Genomic DNA, 18,021 nt, shown 5'->3' on the forward strand with positions numbered 1-18,021 from the left:
AAACATTACAGAAATGACAAAGATTGTGTCAAAGACTAATGAAATAAAGAGAAAAGGTTAATGCAGAGAATCAAGTGAAGCAAAGTATTGATTGAAAAACATGTAGGCAAACTAAGTAAACTAAAGAAAGACTCAGATCAACCAAATAAGGAATTGAAAAGGCGGAAGTTATTATAGATTCCAACAAAATCCATAAAAACATTAGGGATATTTTGAAGTCATGTTTACCAAAACAACTGGAAAATATAAGTGATTGGGGTGAATTCTACACACATATGACCTACCAAAAAGAAAACGAGAATATCTAAACAAACATATCTCTAATAGCCAGGATTGAACAAGATTGAAACTGTAGTCTTAAAGGCTTCTCAACAAAGAAGCCCAGGACCATATGCACCAAATGCCAGATTCTATAAACTGGTAAAATAAAAAAGGGACAAAGAAAAAATCCTAGTGCCAATGCTTCTTACACTATTCCATGAAACAGAAAGGAAATCATCACTACTCCACTCATCCGATAAAGCCAACATTGCCCTGAGAAGCACAGAGAAACTACAAAGAAACCATAAACCAACTTCACTGATGGACACAGATGAAAACAGTTTCTGAGAAAGAGAATCCGACAACACAAGAAGACCGTATTCCATGACCAAATTGGTTTCTTGCCAAAAGTGCAAGTTTTGGTGCCACATATGGAAATCAACAAGTGTAATTCAGCACAAACATATACTTAAGGGTGTAAATTACAATGACCTCCTCGATGAATGCAGAAAGGCTATTGAAAAAGTTCAACAGTCCCGCATGGTCCCTAAATAAACTAGGGACAAGGAAACAAAACTGAACAGAACATAGCAAATCTGTGGTTATCTTTATACTAAAGTGGAAAAACCTGGCACGATTCCTCTAAGATATAGGAAATGAAGTGAAATTGCAGATGACACAATCCTGTATTTAAAAGATCTATAGACTTTTTCTGGATAATCATGGACCCAGTAAACGCTTTCTACAAAGTGGTGGAATACAAAGTCAACACAGAAAAGTAAGTAAGAACGTGAGTATTAAGCCTCTAGGAGATTTGCACGCTTATCAGAAGTAGTGATTCAGGGAACTGAGAGACATCACGACTTAGCATCAGAGAAATGGTGCTGGGAAATGTTTAACCATTAATAAGGTAACAATTTCACTTAAAGCAAAATTTTAATACTTAATTAAAATGTTCCTGATATCTATGAATTCACAAATAAAATGAAGCTTTTTGAAAATACAAATATATAATATAAAATATTTTATAAGTGAGAAGTAGTTAATACTTTCTGGTGTAGTGTTATTTAGTAACAAAACACAAAATCATAGTCACTGGGATTGTAGTGACTGAGACTAGGAATGAAACTGCGAAATCCTTACTTGGGGAGGGGGCATACATTCAAAGACTATGTACTTGACAGTTTCGATAATTTATTTATTTAATAACTGGTAACATTTTTTTTTGGTGTATGGGGTCCCTTTTCTAGAGACAAGAACATGTGTGACTTCTAAGTCAGCAGAGATGAAGATGAAAGAGTGGTCACGTCCCCATTGCCAAAAACACAGGAAGAACAGCCATGAAGCAAGAAGCACGTAGTCATCAAGCTAGATCACCGAGGTGCAGCCAGAAGATCACTGGAGCCAAGAGAAGTAAATTGTAAGAATTCTTCTTCTGAGGCAAAAAGCATATATCCTGACAGAAACATCCATTTAAATACCAATGCTTACCAAGGTGTGTGACACGCAGTGAAAATGTTATGCTGTCTTCTCCCTACCACGTGTCGCCTGAGCGAGCTTGGGAATTATATTTAACATACCTGAGTTCACAGGGCCTTACTTACAGGACAGGAACGACATTCTTGTATCTTAGAACATGGTGTGAGTATGACCATTTATTCTGAAGCCAAATCTCATGAAGGATATCTGCTAGATGCAATTTCTTTTCACATCACACACACACACAAAAAGCAAGAAGCAAAAAAAAAAGTTTAAAAACAGCTTTTCTGTTGAGGGGGTGTTCTGCCTGTCTCCCATAGAGAGTCTGGGTGTGGCTTGAATTTATTTGTTCTTGATTCTGTGAGTATTTAGTCTGAGATAGCATCCCTATAGAATGGCATAAAATACACATACCCCTACGCCAACCTTTGGTCCTTGGGTCTATTTGGGAATCATATCCTGGACATATGGATATAGATTTATAATTGAGTAGTTATGTTGGCTGTAAAATTGCCATGGTTTTATTTCATTTTCTCTCTGTACTGACTTTGGAGTGATTTTCTAGGTTTAATCTCCAGGACAACAACACTGTCTTCATATATTTAGATTCTGAATTTTAATGTAACCGCAGAATTTTTCAGTTTAGCAGACTATGTATTTTCTATTCTGAAACCTCACTTGGTCATTTGCTGTCATTCATATTGGCTTTTCTTCATCTCAATATTATGAACATTGTCAAGTATTCAGAATATTTTTATTTGATTTTTCAGTGTAGTGTGATATACATGTGTGTGTGTGGATAGTTGTCCGTGTGCACATGGATGTAGGAGCAGGAAATCAATGTTGATTGTCTTTCATTATTTCACTCCAGCTTACTTTTAAGGTCTCTCAGTGAACCTGGAGATTACTGTCCACCACAGATCCTGGTCACTGAGTATCCGGGATCTGCCTTTTACCATCTTTAAATGACATCATCATATGTGTGTACCATAGTGCCCCAAGAAAATCAGGCTTTCATGCTTATACAAGAAACGATTTGCCTAGTGAGCCATCTCACCAGCCCCTGAAAACATTTTTATAGTGAATGACCTAATATACCCAAGACCTAGACTTTGTAATTGCAGTTACCATCTTATAAAATGGTTACTACTTTATCAAACATCTGTCTATTCCTGAACCTGCCTGTCTCCATGGGCAGCCTGAATGTAGCCTGGCTTTATTTGTTCTTGATACTGTGAGTATTTAGTCTGAGATACCATGCCCAAAATATGGTGAAAAAATATTATTTATGTCAACATTTGATACAAAGTAAGTTATATTTTGCTTCCAGCTAAGATGATGTAACAGAAATCTGAATTACTTTGTTGGAAATAAGGAAAGGCTATTATGCTACATGATCTATGAAACAATAGTTTCCATCAATACCTGGAACTATTTTTATTTTTATTTTTTAAAGATTTATTTATTAGATATAAGTTCACTGTAGCTGTCTTCGGACACACCAGAAGAGGGCATCAGATCTCATTCACATGGTTGTGAGCCACCATGTGGTTGTTGGGATTTGAACTCGGGACCTCTGGAAGAACAGTCAGTGATCTTAACCACTGAGCCATCTCTCCAGCCCAGAACTATTTTTAATAAGTCTGATTCTGACTGGAGAACAATGATAGTTTTGCCAAGATTAGGGTGTAGCTCAGAGGTAGAGCATTTGACTAACAAAACTGAGGTCCCAATTTCCATCATCAGTGCAGAGTATATATGCATGTCTGCTCAAATTGACAAAGATCTCCAACATTAGGCTATTTAATTAATTCTTGTGCTTAATTAAGACTCGATAATTAAATACACGAGCTATATGCTTCTCTGTGACATTACCAACACTAGGAAGGACTCTCATGTACTGCTGAACTGGTGTGCATTCCACATTCTTCATGGAACTAAAGACATGCTTCTTCCCTACTTGAGTCCTACGTGTGAGAACTTAGCAATTATCAGCGTTTCCCAGAAAGGTTGGCTCAGATTCTCTAGGCAATGGTGCAAGTCTTCTATAGTCAACTGTCTCTCAGAGAACTGGGGCAACATTTAGACCCATAGGATTAATCTCTTCCTATTTTCTTTCTTCCTTACTCCTCCTCCCTTGCTTCTTCCTTCAGTAAATTGAATAAAGAGTGTTTGGCAAAGGACTAGGTTTTTATATGTCATTAATAAGTTCATTGCTAATGCCTCTATAGATTATTTTGTTACAGAAAGATTGTGTGATTAGAGCATTTACTTAGAAACTGATTTTGCTAAAAAAAAAAACCAAACAGGAACAGTGAAAGCACTTGTGTGTGTGTGTGTGTGTGTGTGTGTGTTTGTGTGTGTGTATTTGTGTGTGTACTTAATTGATTCTTGTGTTTAATTCATATATAAACATATAAACATATATAATTCATGTATGTGAAAAAATATGAAATTCACATATGTATAAATACATGCAAACGGTTGGGATCGCTGTAGTGGCTTTTATCTGCTTCAGAAAGAAGCTTCTTTGTGGAAGAGTAAGAGATATATTTAACTGTGGGTATAGAAAAATATTCAGAATACGGTTGGAAATTACATTAGTTTAGCACAATAGGAAGTTCTCCTTTATAGTTATGACCTCTCTAGCCATGAAGCGTTGGCAAAGTTTACTCTACCAGCAATGTGTTCCCTCTTATTGAGTTGGCCTTCAATTCAGTTGGACAGCTGTTGGTTAGCCCCAAGATAAAAATGCCACTAGTGCATCCTTGAGGATAGCTTGCCATATTAGCCATCATTGTGGCTTACAGACTTTACAGGTACTGATTACATTTCCCCTTTGGCAGTTTACACAGTGCCTTATGATACTATGAGAGCTAGTAATCAAAGAACAGGCTTCCAAGTTGATACTGATTTTATTCCTCTAAGTTTTGTGTTTGAAATATGTGGTGCCTTCAGCAATGGGTTATTACTTTCAAGTTCTGGAAGGGAATCAAGAGCAATGGCAATAACCTATATTGATTTAGGGTTCTCTGGGACACCCCTGACTAACAACTTGAATAGAGAAGTAACTTCTTCGCTTGGTTCTGGAGGTTTTTGGTATTATCACTTCATATCATATGAATTTCACTTAAAATATATTATTATTTGTATATAGATATAATGTATTTTAAGAAAGATTATAAAATAATATGTTTCACTATGGCTTTTTCAAATATCCCTAGTGTTATTTATTGCTTTTCTCTCCTTCTTCTGTGTTACCATCCTCTCTCCTCAGGTAAGCCCCATATGGTTTCTCCTCTTAGTCTTTTTATAGCAACTGTGTTCTATGTTCCTCTCTACAGCTCCATTTCTCTCATAGACTCTTTCTATTTTCACATCTTCTGTCGTAACTTCAAGTTTTATACTCAAGTCTAAGGATTTGGAGCTAAGATACACAAGTAAGTAAGAACATGCAACATTGCGTTTCTGGTTCAAGTTACCTCAGTTGTAACGCTTTCCAGTTTCATTCACTACCTGAACATTTCACTTTATTTTCTAGTTGAGAATTCCATTGTGCAGATGTCTCACATTTTCATTATCCACTCATCAATTAATTGACATCTAGGCTGCTTTCTAGGTATTATGAATAGAGCAAAAACAAACCTAACATATAGTAGGATACTGAGTCTTTTGAGCATACGCTAAGTAACGGTAGAGCTTAGTCATGTGGTAGATCTACTTTTAGCCTTTTGAGAACTCTCCACACAAATTACCATAGTGTGTGCACCAGGACGCAATATCAGCAACAGTGAATAGGTCCCCATTCCCTGAATCCCCTTCAGCATTTGTTGTCAGGTGACTTTTTTTTTAAGATTTATTTATTTTATTTATATGAGTACACTGTAGCTGTTTTCAGACACAGCAGAAGAGGGCATTGGATCCCATTACGGATGATTGCGAGCCACCATGTGGTTGATGGGAATTGAACTCAGGACCTCTGGAAGAGCAATCAATTCTCTTAACCACTGAGCCCTCTCTCCAGCCCGTCAGATGACTTCTTAATCTTAGTCATCTTGGCTAAGGTAAGCAAACTCTCAAGGTAGACTTAATTTCCCATACTGTAATTGCTAAGGATGATAAGTACTTTGAGATTTTGTTCACCAATTTTACTTCTTCTTGTGAGAAGCCTAAGTTCAGATCCTTAGGCAATTTTTGATTGTGTAGTTATTATTATTGTTGTTATTGTTATTATTATTATTATGTTTTAGTTCTTTGTTATTATGAAAATTAATCCTCTCTTAAATGTATACCTGACAATGCTTCTCCCACTTTGCAGGCTTCCTCTTTTTCCTATTATTTCCTTGGCTGCTCAGAGCATTTTAATCTAAATCTCTTTTGTCAGTTGTTGACCTTAATTCCTGAATGAATGGAATCCTATTCAGAAAGTTCTTTCCTACACATATATCTTGTAGATACAGGTGTGTTTTCTTACAGATTTGTCTGGTTTATTTTTTTAGAAGCTTTAGAATTTCAGTTTTACATTGTGGTATTTCATTTACTTGGAGCTTTTTTTGTGTGCAGGATAATGTGCATGGATCTAATTTCAGTCTTCTAGATGTGAACATTCAATCTTTTCACACCATCTGTCTTCATTTTGTGTGTGCCTATCTGTTTAACGGTGTGCCAATCACCTGTTTAACTGCATTCGTGAAGCTATTTCTACATGTGAACATCCAGTTTTCCTAGCACTCCTTGATTAGGACTACAACATGTGAAGAGTTTAGCAACATCATCACCCCACCCCCTACAATGTACCTCTTAACCAGCTTACACTTCCTTTACAGAAGGAAGGAAATTATTAAGCTGGGGAAATGTTGAGTCAGTGAACCACTTGTCTTGAAAGCGTGAGGAATTAAGTTTGACCTCCACAAACCAAGTTAAACAAAGCAAAGCACAAACTCAAGAATGGAAGTGATTAATCTTAATCCCACACCTGGGTAGTAGAGACAGCTAGAGCCCAAAAGTGTCTTGGCTAGCAGCTCCACGCAAATGAATGACCTGTCTCAAAAAAAAAAAAAGTGTATGGCATTCCTGAAAGGCACACTTAAAATAGTGTGTCCTACACACACACACACACACACACACACACACACACACACACACACACACACACACACACAAAACACACACACACACAAACATAATGTATAAAAATTAAAGGAATAATTAAAACATATTTTTTTTACCTAATTTTAGACTTTGCTACTCATTTAAGGAATATCTTTCTAAAACACTGGAAATCTTAATGCTTTACCAAAAGGTACAAAGAAGAGAAACTGAACTGTCTTAATTCCAGCTTTTACAATGCCTTATTCTAGTCTCCTAAAATGTTCCTGGATGTCTGTAGCCTACATCTTAAATCTGCTGCCACTGTGGAATCTAGGGACAGCAGGGTCTTCATGGCAGCTTACCTCTAGCGACAACAATCATCTCTAGGGACTTGAATTATTTCCTCAGGTGATAAGCCTTTCCAGAATGCAGTAAGGAACCAGAACTGCCCAAGACTGCTTCGGAATACAGTTCTCAGCTGGCCCCAACTCCTCCTTTGTTTATAGAAGATGTTCAAGCCAGAACCTGAAGAAGGGATGGCGTGTTGACTTTCCATCTACTCAACAGAATTCTTTAGATTAGAGCCCTTTTCCTGCTTTTCACTCTGATTTTCATTTGCTCTCTTTGGAGTAAGTGGTCAGATCTGACACATTGGAATGCCAGAGTCTGGCCTGTGACTTCAGTTCCAGTTAAATAATCATTAACAATTGCTGTTCTTTTCCAAAGTGTTTTGTTGTTGTTGTTGCTGTTGCTGTTGCTGTTGTTGTTGTTGTTGTTGTTGTTGTTGTTGTTGTTATTGTTGTTTGTCTGTTTGTTTTGGCTGTTGCTGTTTTGTTTTAATCTTTATTGTGAGGGGCACATACTGGAGCTCTTCCCAAGCTCCAGTCAAAAAAATTTCTTTGGGGGAACAATCTTTGTACAAAGTAAGCTCCAGGCTCCAGGCCTATGTCATCATAGGCAATGTCCCCTTTCCTACTGAAACCACCAGGGACTCTTCAGACCTTCCCTTTAAGGACCCTGTGACCAAGGGGAAATCCAGAAACACTGGGCCATCTTCCAAGACTGAATGCCTCAGGATTCTCTCCCCCTCAAGGAAGTCCTCAGGCAGTTCTTTCAAATATGAGAGAATTGTTGCAAGAGTTTCTAGCCCCAAATGCCTGGCAAAAAGAAGGAATCTGTGAAGGGAAACAAGCCATTTGCTCTAGGACTCTATTGGCATCTCCTGCAGCTGAGAGTCAAGATTCTCATCACCACTAAGACGATCAAGACTGTCTGCAGAGACAGGACTCCCTTCTCCATGCGACATCGCCATGACCTCTTCTTGCTTAGGCCCAGAAAGGTAGTTGACCCATTACACACACACACACACACACACACACACACACACACACACACACACACACACACACACAGCAACTGACATCTGCATTTATGAAAGAAAATAAAATTCATGGTAGAAGAAAAGTAAATAAACCCACTCATATTTTTACTTCAGTTTCAAGCTATGTAATGATTGAACCATTAAATTTTCTGAGCATCATCACGTCAAAGGCTAGAAATCACAAAGTGACCATTAAAACACTTGGCCATCTCATTCCACTTCTTCACATACTTAGATCTAAAGAGTACAGTGTTATCCTCTATCTTTGGGTAGTAACACAATTCTTCTGCATCCTGATCTGGCCTCAAAGTGTCTTCTGCAGCAGAGTCGAGTTATTGATTTTTACCCGGTGGTCATCCCTGAGCTTCATATTTCTGAGATACAAGTGGCAGAGGTAGGCTGTGGTACCCCAGTTGCCCCTGAAAGCTCGGGGGGGGGGCTGTAGCATCAGCCCCACCAAGCAAACCTCACATTCTCTGAAGCTCATCATCTCAGACTTCTAGAAGTGGTTTTCTCTGTGTTAACAGGGGTGTGCTAGCCTCCACAAAGCTGCTGATATAGAATGTTCAGCTCTTTGTTGGTGGATAGAGCAGCAATTCCTTTCAAGTTCCTTTATACTTCATCGCCAAAAATCAGAATCAGTATATTACTTAATTAAAATCAATCTTTAGAATGGCTATACACTCCTAAAATAACTTGCATACATTTTGTATCTTAATGTAAACTCAGGTTGAGTTCATAATTAAAATTTTAATATAAGGGCAGGGAAAACAGCTCAGTCAGTAAACTGCTTGCTATTGAAGTTCAAAGACTTGAGTTTCATTCCCCCACCTATGTTTAAAAAGCAAGTTAAGCATAGTGCTGTGCAGGTATAAACCTAGTTCTGGGAAGTCAAGAGAGGTGGATCCCTAGAGCTTGCCTAAGGCATCCAACCTAGCCTACCTGGTGACTTCCAGACCAGGAAAGAATCCCTTTCTCAATAAGAATAAAAACAAGCAAACAAACTATAGATAGATTTTTTTTATCTATTTATCTAAATGGATAGATAAGTAAGCAAATAAGAAAGAAAGAAAGAAAGAAAGAAAGAAAGAAAGGAAGGAAGGAAGGAAGGAAGGAAGGAAGGAAGGAAGGAAGGAAGGAAGGAAGATGGATAGTACCTGAAGAATGACATCCGTGATCTGGCCTTTACAAGCACATGCACATGTATGCTTGGTTCCTAATTCACCCCTAATATGTGTAGCCAACGAACACACTCAAACACAAAATAAAACCTTTAAAGTGTGTGTGTGTGTGTGTGTGTGTGTGTGTGTGCATGTGGAGGCCAAAAAGTAACATAGGTTATCTTCCTAAGTCATTCTCTATTTTACTAAGTGAAGAATGGTCCCTTGAAGAGCCCAGCCCTCACAATTCAGCTAGTTTAGCAGGCCAACAATGGAGAATCTGCTGTCTCTGCCTCTCAGCCACTTGAATGATGAAGAATATACCTTCCTGGTTTTACATGAGTGCCAGAGATACAAACTCTGGTCCTTACCGTCCAATAGGCAAGTGTGTTATTCTCTGAGCCATCTCTTCAGCCTCACATGTTTTGTAATGTGAAATATTGACTCACTGAGAGCTTCCATTTATGTATTGGGATATAATAACAAAAATGAACCTTCAAAAATAGTCTATGCTAACCTGATCATTTAGTATTATTGCAGCATTCTTAGTTTTGTAGTCCAGTGAGCTCAGCATGACCAGACTTCAAAGAACATATTATTTGTTATAATTGAAAACAGCAAATATAGTGCAAAATATTATATACCAAAACTAAATATTAACTATCCCCATATTGCTCCTGTTCATATATTCTTGTTCTTATTTACTCCTTTTCAAATTATGGGAATAATAAGTTCACTATACCAAGATGAGTATATAACTGATCCTCAATTTTAACATAAAGCAGTACTTTTATTACAGCAAGTACTATTATTTGCAAGGTACACCTTCATACAAACTATTCGTTTTTTCTTTGACGTTTATTTTCAGACAGGGTTTTAGGTAGTCCAGACTGTCTTCACACTTCTTATACAGTGGAAGATGAACTTCCATTCCAGATCTTTCTACATAGCCTGGTAAAACTACTCTTAATAAAATGGGATAGTATGGGAAAATTGGTAATATAGGATTTCATAGCTTGTCTCTTAGCAAACTAAACAATATCAATTACCAAAAATTAACACACCTCAAAATCATTATTGATTTTTGAATAGCAGTCTATATATAATAATCTACTTCAGTAACCTCTCATAATTGGTTATATAACTAATTTTTTTCCTACAACAACTACACAGAGATGTTTGTATGTTAAGACAAAGCTCCCTGTGTGGCCCTGGCTGGCCTCGAACTTGCAGCCTTGCTGTGTGGTGGTTTAAGGCATTGGTACCACCAGGATTCATTGGTTATAAAGCACTCCTTTTCTCTTGTGTACTTGTCTATTTAGAATGAAGTTCTGAAACTGGATTGGGAGTTCAAGTACAAATGGCATGACTCTTTTTGAAGGTTCCATAAGAGAGCCTCAGGAAGAAGTTGACAGCATCTTTTACACACAAACAGCAAGTTTGCAGGTTTGCTCATATGGCATGAAGAAAGCAACCATTTTTAATGAGTCCACATTGCAATAGGATTCCATCATAATTTTATTTGTTTTATTTTATTTTTACTTTCTCGAAGCAGAGTCCCACTGTGAGTCCAAAGCTGACTTTAAATATATAACCTTTTGCCTCTCTTGCCTAAGTTCTGAAATTGCGAGTAGGCATGTACCACCACATTCTACCAATCAACATTTTAACTTGCTCTTCATTATTATATTTTAATATTCATTTATTTAGTACCACATATTTATTTTTATAACATTCATATGCTCCTCATATTTGACTTTCATTTCATTTGTCATTGGCTATTCATTTGCTCAGGTTTCTGTGATACATTCATATTTCCTTTTAGTAATTTATAAGGACATTTTACAGACAAGTAAATATCTGTCCTAGTCATTTAATTTCTGGGATTAAGCGTTAGCATTTATCAGGTGGGTTTTGCATGTCCAGTTCTTCATCTTTCTCCACACAGCATCTTACCCCACTGTGTGATGGGCTAGCAATGGCTTTATTGACACACATTGAAGACACTTGAGTGTCAGGAGTTGAGCAGCACTGGAGTGAGAGTGAGTGACAATATTGGCTCTAATCCTCTCAGAATCTCAGGTGTTTCTGTGGAACACAGACACTTAAATATTCATATCCATGTCCTGTCTGTTATGCTGCTTGACTGAGGAAATTAATCATGACCATTCAGGCTTTCCTACTATGAATTCTGATTAACCAAAACTGTACACATATCATTCTTTATGTGATCATTATGTGAGTTCTTAGCTTGTTTATTATTTTAATGATTTCATAAAATTGGGAAAGTTGTATTCCTTATTTCTAAGGTCAACCACTGTGAAAAATAAACAAACAGACACCTTAGAAATGAACACTATTGAACATTCTCTTATAAGTTCTGGTTCTTGATTTATTTCCCTGGTGATGCCAATAAGATGCTACACTGTAAATGATTACAATGAACAGCAGTGGAAGGTGAGTTTTAAAGTTAACAAAATTGTCAGTAGACATTCTCTCAGAATAGGTAAGAATAAATTTAAATACCACCTGTGAGTGTCATCATTAAGCAGAATCACATACACAGTGTAAACGGGAGTTTTATACTCAGCAAGTCATAGTCACCTATATTGTGAAGAAGGAAACATGTACACAACTTTCAAATGCAGAAAACAAGTAGCAACGGCTGGTGCTTGCAGAACAGTAGTCACAAAGATGGCAAATTAATTCTTCTTCACTAAGACACATGAACAGCCAAATAGCTACTAAGAAAGAAGAAAGGACCTACAAAATTGCTACTCAAAATGCCCTTATTTATATAAAATCTGTTGCCTTGAATCAGCTTTTAAACAACAAATGATGAAATTTATGAAATATTTAAATCGATACATTAGTAAAAATAATATATAATAAATGAGAAAAAGAGAGTGTGTGGAGCTCAGACCATATTCATTCAGTTTGTATATGTATTCAGTTTACATGTATGTCCATGCAAGTGTTAGTGTACATATGCACACATATATGTAGAAATTTAGAGCCTATTTATTTACTTTTGTGTATACATATATAAGTATATGTATGTGTATTGTATATGTATATATGTATGCTTGTGCATGTGCTAGTGCATATGTGTTTTTGTGTGTGTGGGCATGTGTAGGTCAGACCCTATTTATCTTATGTGTATATATGTATTTTTATATCCTAGTGCATGTATGCACACATGCATGCAGAGTCCCAGACCCTATTTGTTTACTTGTATATGTATGTTTGTGCATGCCCTAGTAGCAAGACTTAACTGACTGCATCATCACCCACCCACTCATCACCTGCCATTCTGTACATTTATGAATTTTCCTTTAATTTATTCATTTCCATACACAATCAAACTTTGAACTGGAGAGGTTTGTTATATTTATTTCTAATTTTTACCTTGAAATACTACCAGAATAAGTATCTGACACATGCATCTTACTGAGTGAAAATTAGACTAGGAATAGAAGTGCTGACTACATACACTTTCAAACTTGTTACTCTCTGCCAATTATATTTCAAAGCATTCATGACTTGCCCTGCATCACCTGTTATCACCTGCCATGACCCGCTATTAGGGGGTCCCTCTCACTAGTGTTAACCTTGTGTTCTCCTGTCTCTACCTCATGTCCATGCTTGGCATTATCGAATTATTACTTTTATAACCTAGCAACATACAGCTGTTCAGTCTTAATTTTTCCAGTTTAAATGTCATACCTTTAATGAGTTTACAAGTGCCTAGGATTCTTTTAATTTAGAGATCAATATTGATATACTTTCTCCATTTTAGCACAAAAGGAGATTCTGTGCACTTACGTACATGCATATGAGGGCATATTTATGTGTTCACTGATTTATCTCGCTAAAGGTTGTGAGGATTTTCTAGTTTTACATTTTTTTTTATCCAGAAGTGATTTTGGGGATAGTCAAATTTCTCAGGCTTTTCTCTTTTAATGTAGGCCATTGTGCCTGCAGTTGGATGAACTCGTCTTCTGCCATGATTACCATCAAGAAAGGTTTATAGTATGTTTTTCCTTGTTCCATCTTTAGCCTACCTGGTGCTAATTCTGTGTGGGTATGAGATGATACTCTGCCCATCCACAGCTAGCTGTCATGGCAACAAATATCAAAGTTCAAGATGCCCTGTCTGTTTGAAAACAAATATGGCCCCACATGTATTCCTGACACTTCACCATGTATCCCTGTATCCTTGACACTTTGCTCTTAGAATGTCAAACCCAATCACTCAACTCATGAAGTTTTATCTATCTCAGCTCTGAGACAGTACCCAAAGCATAGTAGAAAGTCTGTTTTTCCTACCTCTCTAGATGCCTTGTCTTAATTCTTTGTTTCCTTATATCAGTTTTCTTATCACTAAATCACAAACATCCTAGGTAAATCTGTAGATTTAAATTTATATTAATTTTAGAAGAATACTAACTTTATAATTTATTATATACAAGTGTATAATGTAATAATAATTACATTGTAAATTGAGGTCTATTATTTATGTTAAAAGTGTGGGTATGCACGTGTGTTTGTGTGTGTGTGTGTGTGTGTGTGTGTGTGTGTGTGCGCATGCCTGTGCACACACAAGCTTCTATGCTCAGGTACATGTGTCTACAGAGGCCAGTGAAAGATATCTCGTATTTTTCTCTATTGTCTCTTACTTATCCTTTGATACAGGGTCACTCTCTCTGAACCTTGCTCATCAGTTTGGTAGAATAGTTGTCCATTGAACTCCAGGGACCTGTCCTGTTTCCTCTGAGCTATGATTATAGGTGTCTATAACAATGATCATACACAGTTTTTCTAAAAAAAAAATACATAGGTGCTAGAGACCCAAACCGAAGTCCTCATGCCTAAGCGGCAGCACTTGACTAACATCTCTCTAACTCGTCTTTTCTTTTAGTAAATTGAGTCTACAGATTTGCACTTGCTAAGCATGCATCCTGCTTCTGAGTTACACCACCTGCCAATATTGAGATATAATATTGATGTGTCCAAGCTGCATTTAGTGGCCATGATTGGTCTCTTGGAATATTGTTTTTGAACTGTTTTTTTCTCACAGAGATAGGGGATTCCTTCCAGCGTTAATTTAGCTACTATTACATCTTCTTTCTAGAGTCTACTGACCACTGCATAATTTCCTGTTGTCTCTCCTAGGAATTTTACGAATGTCTATGTTTCTTGGCCCTGTGTGATAATGGAGGTACTCTTTTTCCTTATTAACTCCTCTGCCCTTTATCCTTACTTCAAGTTCTCCACTACATGGCCATACAGAGTTTTATTTATCATAAATGTAGATTGAAGTTCAGATATAGCCCAAGTTATGTTTCTGAAGTCTCTTGTCTATCTGCGGGCACACTGAAACTCTTGACCCCAGGGTTTGATAAGCTGTCCCCCACCTCCCTTCCCTTCCTTTCAAGCCCCTAAGGCTGCTGCTTTCCTTATCTCTGCCCATTGGGCTATCTGGTCCTTTCCATATCCCTTCCTTTCAAGCCCTTAAGGCTGCTGCTTTCCGTATCCCTGCCCATTGGATGATCTGGCCCTGAAATTTTCTTATGTCTTCCTTTTAGAAGCTCTTAAGATTCACCAATCTATGTCATACCCTTTCATTAAGCATTTTCATCAAGGGCACTGGAGCAGACTCTGATAATCCCAATCCCTTCTATCTCTCATTCTTGTCATTCAACTTCATCCTATTATGCAGCTGTTCTTCCTTTGATCAGAAAGTGGCCCATGGATCATCGGGTTTGCTTGACTTCCAGGGATCACAGTTATGTGCCTATCAAAGCCATTAGTAGAGGGATGGCTGCCAGGCTATTCAACAGAACCACAGCTTCTCTGTGTTCCTCTCACATATTCCTTTCTGAGAGGACACAGATCTGATGTCATGAAAAGACCCGAGGTAGAACTTCCACGCACTATGTGTTTTTGAGACATCCTTGATGTATGTTAAGCACATGGTCTACAGAGAACTCTTATTTTAAAACTTCTAACACAAAATTTATAGTTTGGCAAGAAGTGAGGAAAAAAGATATAAAAATCGTCAAAAATTGTGATTCTTTTAGCTAATCTAAAAATCATAGACATACACAATGTGCAGTGGGGCATGGGGAGCACATACTCTTCCAAGAAGGAGCACTCTCTGTGAGTAGTATCATGATGTATCAGATACACATAGCTACGGATGAAGCACAGAGCACAGCCAGTATCCAGTTTGGGCATGACCTTGGGCTTTTTCCTCCAGGGTCTTGAAGATGTCACACTGCAGGAGGTTGGCAGTAATCACCAAGTGCCAATAGTGAAGCTAAGTTAGAACTATCCAATACCCTTCTTTTTACTGAACAGAGAGGTGGCAGACAGCTCTGCTAGGTATCTCATACACATGGGTAGGAACAAGATTTCCTTCTCTAGGAGACAATGTGTTGGATTCTGCCTATGTGGGGTATAGGAGTATAACTACTCTGACCATTCAGGATGTAATGATTGGCAGTATTGCTGCTGAGCATAGATGACATGAGAAGCACAGGATGGTGCAGCATCAATAAGAAGGTTCCATGGGGATGTATGCAAGGGTTTATATATATCCTACACGGGTTTATTTTTCTTTCAACTTAACATTAGCAGCAAGATCCAATATTAGATTTTGACTCATTTAGCACAATCATTGTCGGATAAAATTCTGTGAGCTTTATTTCTGCTATAAGTATAATTAAATTGAATGGCAATCCAATAGATAGACCAGTCTCCCTTGTGCCCTTAGGTGATATTCAACTGATATGCAAGTCTGCAGATTTGAGACACACTGCCTACATGAGGATTCAAAGGCAGAGAAATCCAGTACAGGGAAGGCTTTGTCTTCTCTGCTCACTGGAAACAATCATCTCTAAATAACCCACTTTACTTCAAAGCTGCTCATTAACCACTCTGCTTCGTTAAGCTCCTCTGGAAGTGTATCCTATCCTCAAAGACGCTAGTTTGACCTGTCCCAGAGAACTCTTGCACGTGCCAGGGTTCGCTTTAGCAGTTGCTACTTCTACCTTATTGCTGCTGTTGATGTCTCTTCTGCTCTTGGTACTGTTGGGACCATTGATGCTGGCTGTTTTCCCTTCTTTGGGGTTGTTCTTTCCAACAGAATTCAGCACAATAGTGTTGCAGTGAGGGAATTGGAACTTTCTCTGATCTTAAAAAATTAAATCCCATCTGCACGAATGTGTTGTACAAAGACTATTGTTATTGTTAGCATGTGCAGTCAGAAATACTTGGTGATACTTGGGTCATCAAGTTACACTTTTCTTCATCTCCATTCCCAGAACTCAACATAAGAGTGCCTCCTCACTGCAGATTGGCTCTGGCAATCTCCAAACTGTGCAGTACATCCTCAGGTCAAGCCACTGCTGCGTAGATTCTGAGCTGCCACCTGCCAAGTAAAGTCAACCCAGATAGAAGCAGCAGGGAAGCTAAGTGTAGCATTTGGGGGGCTCCTGGTAAAAGTGCACATTGACACCTGCTACTCAGATGCTTCTGCACATGTGTGAAAGCTGACATCAATGTCGGTGCCCAAGAGAGAAACTGAGCTCAGAGCAAGCTTCACACCAAGATCTTCCAATAGTATAGCTCTGCCTTGGGCTAGAATCAAAGCAGAGACCATCAAAAGTCTGCAGGTGTAAGTAAACAGTGCAGACCAGGCCAGACCATCCTCTTGGCACATTGCATCTTGTCTTCAAAGCAACTCCTGCAGTGAGTATCTGCTGGGCAAGAGCTGCAGTTTTCCTTCAATTTCTCATTAATAATCACAGATTTGAAATTATTACAGGGCGGGCTTTGTCTTCTCTGTTCACTGGAAACAATCATCTCTAAATAACCCACTTTACTTCGAAGCTGCTCATTAACCACTCTGCTTCGTTAAGCTCCTCTGGAAGTGTATCCTGTCTCCAAAGATGCTAGTTTGACCTGTCCCAGAGAACTCCTGCATGTGCCAGGATAGCCTCTCATACCTGGAATACCAGTGCCTGAGATGCTGAAGCAGAAGGATTGCCATGAGTTTCAAGTCAGCCAGAGCTACAGAACAACCCCTCTCTAAGAATAAAATAAAAATGAAAATAAAAGAGAAAAATTAAAAATGAAGCAGCGGGAGTTTTTTTTTTTTTTCACAGAAAAAGAACACGCAATCAACAGCATATGAGTTTTTGGAGGATGCATGCCTAATGAAAATTGCTAAATGTAACTGAAACTAATTGAATAACAACAATCTAAATTTTAAATCAATAAAACTATATTGTAGTGTTCAGATACATAAATCACTGAACAAAATACTTTTAGTATTCAGAGAATAATGTTCTAAGTTTCAGATCATAGCTTAGATCATAGCTCATCAACCATGGCTGATAAGTTGGGGGAGGGGAGCAATACTCCTGATTAGAACAGGTATGTATAGAATTTGGGGTACAGTGAAGTATGAAAGTAGTCAGGATTTGCGGCTAAAGTTCTGGAAAGAAAGCTGTCTCACTGGGATGCATGTGACCTTCAATGTAGGCTTGCTTTACTTCTACTCCTAGGTCTATGTTTTGTTTGGAGAAATTTTAAGTAGCCATTCAGTGTATCCAAGTGTCTGGTGTAAGGATGTGGGACCTT

The sequence above is a fragment of the Rattus rattus genome, chromosome 2 (assembly GCF_011064425.1).
Source record: "Rattus rattus isolate New Zealand chromosome 2, Rrattus_CSIRO_v1, whole genome shotgun sequence".
Classification (NCBI taxonomy): domain Eukaryota; kingdom Metazoa; phylum Chordata; class Mammalia; order Rodentia; family Muridae; genus Rattus; species Rattus rattus.